We start from the raw sequence: 5,858 nt of genomic DNA, 5'->3' as shown, positions 1-5,858 counted from the left end.
ACCAACACACAGCTTGCCATAGGAGGAACCTTGCGTGCGTGAAGAAGAAGACAGGGAGAAAGCAGAGATTCAGAAGACAAAGCATCTCCAAAACTCCAACATATTCTCCATTACTGCATACCAAGTATTTATTTTATGTTCTCTTGTTCATTTGCAAGTCAACTGATAATTCTAATTGACCTCCTAACTGAGATTTACAAGATAACCAGAGATTGCTTCAAACCAACAATCTCCGTGGGATTCGACCCTTACTCACGTAAGGTATTACTTGGACGACCCAGTGCACTTGCTGGTTAGTGGTACGAATTGTGAAAAGTGTGATTCACAATTCGTGCACCAAGTTTTTGGCGCCGTTGCTGGGGATTGTTTGAATTTGAACAACTAAAGGTTTATTTTGTTGCTTAGATTAGGAATAATTTATTTTTGTTGCTATAGAGTCATTAAATTCTGAGTCCTTTATTTCCTTTTCAAAAATTTTTCAAAAATATTATTTTTCTTTATCAATTTTTAATTTTTTTCGTGAGTTTAGTGTCTTGTTCTAAGTTTGGTGTCAATTGCATATTCTATATTTTTCTTTTAAATTTTCGAAGTTGTGTTCTTTGATCTTCAAGTTGATCTTGTTTATTTGTCTTGTTTGGTTTTTAGTTTTTCTTGTTCTGTATCTTTTCTTGTTTTTCTTGTGTTTTTCCAAAGCATTAGTCTTCAAAAAGGAATTTATTTTTAGTTAGTGAAAATATACCTCTTCAAAACAAGTGTTATATTTACAGCTCAATTGGCTAGAGTATTGGTTTATGTTCTTGATGATTGGGCACCGGTTCTATTAAAAATCTTTTTCAAAAATAATTTTTCTTGATTTAATCTTGTGCCAAACTTTAAGTTTGGTGTTTTCTTGTTAATCTTTATATAATTTTCGAAAAGTTATTTTGGTCTTCTAAAAATTTGAAGTTTGGTGTTCTTTCTTTTGTTCTTGGTGTTCTTGTGAATCTTCAAAGTGTTCTTGAGTATTCTTTGTGTCTTGATCTTAAAATTCTTAAGTTTCGTGTTCCTTGGTGTTTTTCCTCCAAAATTTTCGAAAACAAGGAGCATTAGATCTAAAAATTTTAAGTCTTGTGTCTTTTATGTGTTTTTCTCTTTCATCATAAAATTCAAAATTAAAAAAAATATATCTTTTCTAACTATTTTTAAGCCATATTTTCGAAATTTTTTTATAAAAATTCAGATTTCAATTTCAAAATTTTTCAAATATTATCCTTTTAAGATTAAAAAAAAAATTTATATCTTTTTCAAAACAAATCTATATCTTTTCCTTCTTAAAATCTTTTCAACTCATAAATATTTTTTTCAAATCTTCACAATATCTTTTTCAAAACAAATTTATCTTTTTCAAATATCTTTTATATTTTTTTTAATTTTCAATTACATCTTTTTCCTATCATATTTATCTTTTACAAATCATATCTTCTATCTTATCTTTTCTCATAATTTTCGAATTACTTGGGTTGACTTGGTCAAAATTTTTCAAATCATATCTTTTTCAAAACTTCCTAACCAATTTTTTTTTCTTTTTTTCTTTCTCTCTCTCTATTTTCCAAAATCTTCACCCATTTTTATTTATTTTATTTTAATTTATTTTATTTTTGAAATAAATAAATAAATAAAGATATTTTTTCTCTATTTTACATCATCTCCCTTTCTCCATCATGGATCTAAGTGAAAATGAACAGTCCAGAAGGACTCTGGGGTCATATGCTAACCCCACCACTGCTTCATATAGGAGTAGTATCAGTATACCCTCCATTGGAGTCAGTAGCTTTGAGTTGAATCCTCAGCTCATTATCATGGTGCAGCAAAGTTGCCAGTCTTTCGGTCTTCCACAGGAAGAACCTACAGAGTTTCTGGCATAGTTTTTACAAATTGCTGACACAGTACATGATAAGAAAGTAGATCAGGATGTCTACAGATTATTACTGTTCCCATTTGCTGTAAAAGACCAAGCTAAGAGGTGGTTAAATAACCAACCTAAGGCTAGCATAAAGACATGGAAACAGCTGACAGAAAAATTCCTGAATCAATACTTTCCTCCAAAACGGATGACACAACTAAGGCTGGACATCCAAGGCTTTAAACAAGGAGATAATGAATCTCTTTATGATGCCTGGGAGAGATACAGAGAGATGCTAAGAAAACGCCCCTCTGAGATGTTTTCAGAGTGGGTTCAGCTAGACATCTTCTATTATGGGCTTATAGAAAGAGCTCAGATGTCTCTAGACTACTCAGCTGGTGGATCTATCCACATGAGGAAGACAATTGAAGAAGCTCAAGAGCTCATTGATACAGTTGCCAGAAATCAGCATCTGTACTTAAGCAGCGAACCTTCCATGAAAGAAGAGGCTAAAACAGTGACTACTGAACTCAGTCCTGCTAAACAAGCTACTGAATTCAATCAGTAATTGGATTTTCTAACAAAACAGTTAGCCGAATTCAAGGAGAGACTACAAGAGACAAGGATGGCTAATATAAATATGGAAGAACAATTAAAGCAAACAAAGCAGCAGCTATCAAAACAAATAACAGAAGAATGCCAAGCAGTTCAATTAAGAAGTGGGAAAATATTAAATACCCCACCTCAAGGCAGCAGGAAGCCAAGAAATGAACAAACTACCCAAATTCCATCTGAGGACAGTAAGAGTCCGGGGAAAAATAATTCTGGCGCTAAAATGGATATCTTAGAAGCGAAATAAGATGAATTGAATAGAAAACAGTAGTACTTTGCATTAATCTTTGAGGAACAGCAGAGCTCCACACCTTAATCTATGGAGTGTAGAAACTCTACCGTTAAAAATACATAAGTGAAAGGTCCAGGCATGGCCGTGTGGCCAGCCCCCATGGTCTAAGAACAATGCGTTCAAAGATGTCTAATACAATAGTAAAAGGTCCTATTTATAATAAACTAGCTACTAGGGTTTACAAGAGTAAGTAATTGATGCATAAATCCACTTCCGGGGCCCACTTGGTGTGTGTTTGGGCTGGGCTTTAAGTGTTTCACGTGTAGAGGTCTTGCTTGGAGTTGAACGCCAGCTTTTGTGCCAGTTTGGGCGTTCAACTCTGGTTTTGGCTCCTTTTCTGGCGCTGGACGCCAGATTTGGGTAGAAAGCTGGCGTTGAACGCCAGTTTACGTCGTCTATTCTTGGCCAAAGTATGGACTATTATATATTGCCGGAAAGCCCTGGATGTCTACTTTCCAACGCAATTGGAAGCGCGCCATTTCGAGTTCTGTAGCTCCAGAAAATCCACTTTGAGTGCAGGGAGGTCAGAATCCAACAGCATCAGCAGTCCTTCTTCAACCTCTGAATCTGATTTTTGCTCAAGTCCCTCAATTTCAGTCAGAAAATACCTGAAATCACAGAAAAACACACAAACTCATAGTAGAGTCCAGAAATATGAATTCAACATAAAATCTATTAAAAACATCCCTAAAAGTAACTAGATTCTACTAAAAATATACTAAAAACAATGCTAAAAAGCGTATAAATTATCCGCTCATCACGCTAAAACGCCAGAAATTGGGTGGAAGGCTGGTGTTGAATGCCCAAACCATGCTCAGGACCGTGTTCAATGCCAAAAACAAGCAAGGAACTGGCGTTGAACACCCAAAGGAAGCACAGTTCTGGCGTTCAGACACCAGGAACAGATGAGGAGTTGGTGTCTAACGCCACTCCAGCTTCCAACCCTGGCTTTCAAATGCCAGTGAGGGATCAGACACCTGCAAGTGCTGATAATAAATCCCTCAAGAAGGCTTCTCAACCTACCTCTGTAGAAAATAAACTTGCAGCAACTAAGGTTGAGAAATACAAAGCCAAGATGCCTTATCCTCAAAAACTCCGCAAAGAGGAGCAGGATAAGCAATTTGCCCGCTTTGCAGACTATCTCAGGACTCTTGAAATAAAGATTTTGTTTGCAGAGGCACTTGAGCAAATACCCTCTTATGCCAAGTTCATGAAAGATATCTTGAGTCATAAGAAGGATTGGAGAGAAACTGAAAGAGTTCTCCTCACTGAAGAATGCAGTGCAGTCATTCTGAAAAGCTTCCCAGAAAAGCTTAAAGATCCCTGGAGCTTTATGATACCATGCATATTAGAGGGTAACTGCACCAAGACAGCTCTATGTGATCTTGGGGCAAGCATCAACCTAATCCCTGCATCCACTATCAGAAAGCTTGGCTTGACTGAAGAGGTCAAACCAACCCGGATCTGTCTTCAACTTGCTGATGGCTCCATTAAATACCCATTAGGCATAATTGAGGACATGATTATCAAGGTTGGGCCATTTGCCTTCCCTACTGACTTTGTAGTGCTGGAAATAGAGGAGCACAAGAGTGCAACTCTCATTCTAGGAAGACCATTCCTAGCAACTGAACGAACCCTCATTGACGTCCAAAAAGGGGAGATAACCCTGAGAGTCAATGAGGATGAGTTTAAGTTGAATGTTGTCAAAGCTATGCAACATCCAGACATATCAGACGACTGCCTGGGCGTTGATATTATTGACTCCCTGATGCCATATGACTGAGAGTCTCGAATTAGAGCTAGAGGACATTTTTAAAGATGTTCAGCCTGATCTGGAGGAACCAGAGGAAATAAAAGAACCTCTGAAAACTGCTCAGGAAGAGGAGAAACCTCCTAAACCTGAGCTCAAACCACTACCACCATCCTTGAAATATGCATTTCTGGGAGAAGGTGACACTTTTCCTGTAATCATAAGCTCTGCTTTAGGGCCACAGGAAGAGAAAGCACTAATTCAGGTGCTAAGGACACACAAGACAGCTCTTGGGTGGTCCATAAGTGATCTTAAGGGCATTAGCGCAGCCAGATGTATGCACAAGATCCTATTGGAGGATGATGCTAAGCCAGTGGTTCAACGACAGAGGCGGCTAAATCCCGCCATGAAGGAGGTGGTGCAAAAAGAGGTCACTAAGTTACTAGAGGCTAGGATTATCTATCCTATTTCTGATAGCCCCTGGGTGAGCCCTGCCCATGTTGTCCCTAAGAAAGGAGGAATGACAGTGGTTCATAATGAAAAGAATGAACTGGTTCCTACAAGAAAAGTTACAGGGTGGCGTATGTGTATTGACTACAGAAGGCTCAATACAGCCACCAGGAAGGATCATTTTCCTTTACCATTCATAGACCAGATGCTAGAGAGACTAGCAGGTCATGAATATTACTTCTTTTTGGATGGCTATTCAGGTTACAACCAAATTGCAGTAGATCCTCAGGACCAAGAGAAAACAGCATTCACATGTCCTTCTGGAGTGTTTTCCTACAGAAGGATGCCTTTTGGTCTGTGTAATGCACCTGCAACCTTTCAGAGGTGCATGCTCTCTATCTTCTCTGATATGGTAGAGAAGTTTCTGGAAGTCTTCATGGATGACTTTTCAGTATTTGGAGACTCATTCAGCTCTTGCCTTAACCATTTATCACTTGTTCTGAAAAGATGCCAAGAGACCAACCTAGTTTTAAATTGGAAAAAATGTCACTTTATGGTGACTGAAGGGATTGTCCTTGGGCATAAAATTTCAAACAAGGGAATAAAGGTGGATCAAGCTAAAGTTGAAGTAATTGAAAAATTACCACCACCTGCCAATGTTAAGGCAATCAGAAGCTTTCTAGGGCATGCAGGATTCTATAGGAGGTTTATAAAGGATTTTTCAAAAATTGCAAAACCTCTGAGCAATCTGCTAGCTGCTGACACGCCATTTGTGTTTGACACAAAGTGTCTGCAGGCGTTTGAGACCCTGAAAGCTAAGCTAGTCACAGCACCAGTTATTTCTGCACCAGACTGGACATTACCCTTCGAAC

This window comes from Arachis ipaensis, chromosome B02 (assembly GCF_000816755.2).
Source record: "Arachis ipaensis cultivar K30076 chromosome B02, Araip1.1, whole genome shotgun sequence".
NCBI lineage: Eukaryota > Viridiplantae > Streptophyta > Magnoliopsida > Fabales > Fabaceae > Arachis > Arachis ipaensis.
The sequence above is the reverse complement of the archived record's forward strand: the minus strand, read 5'-3'. Positions refer to the sequence as shown.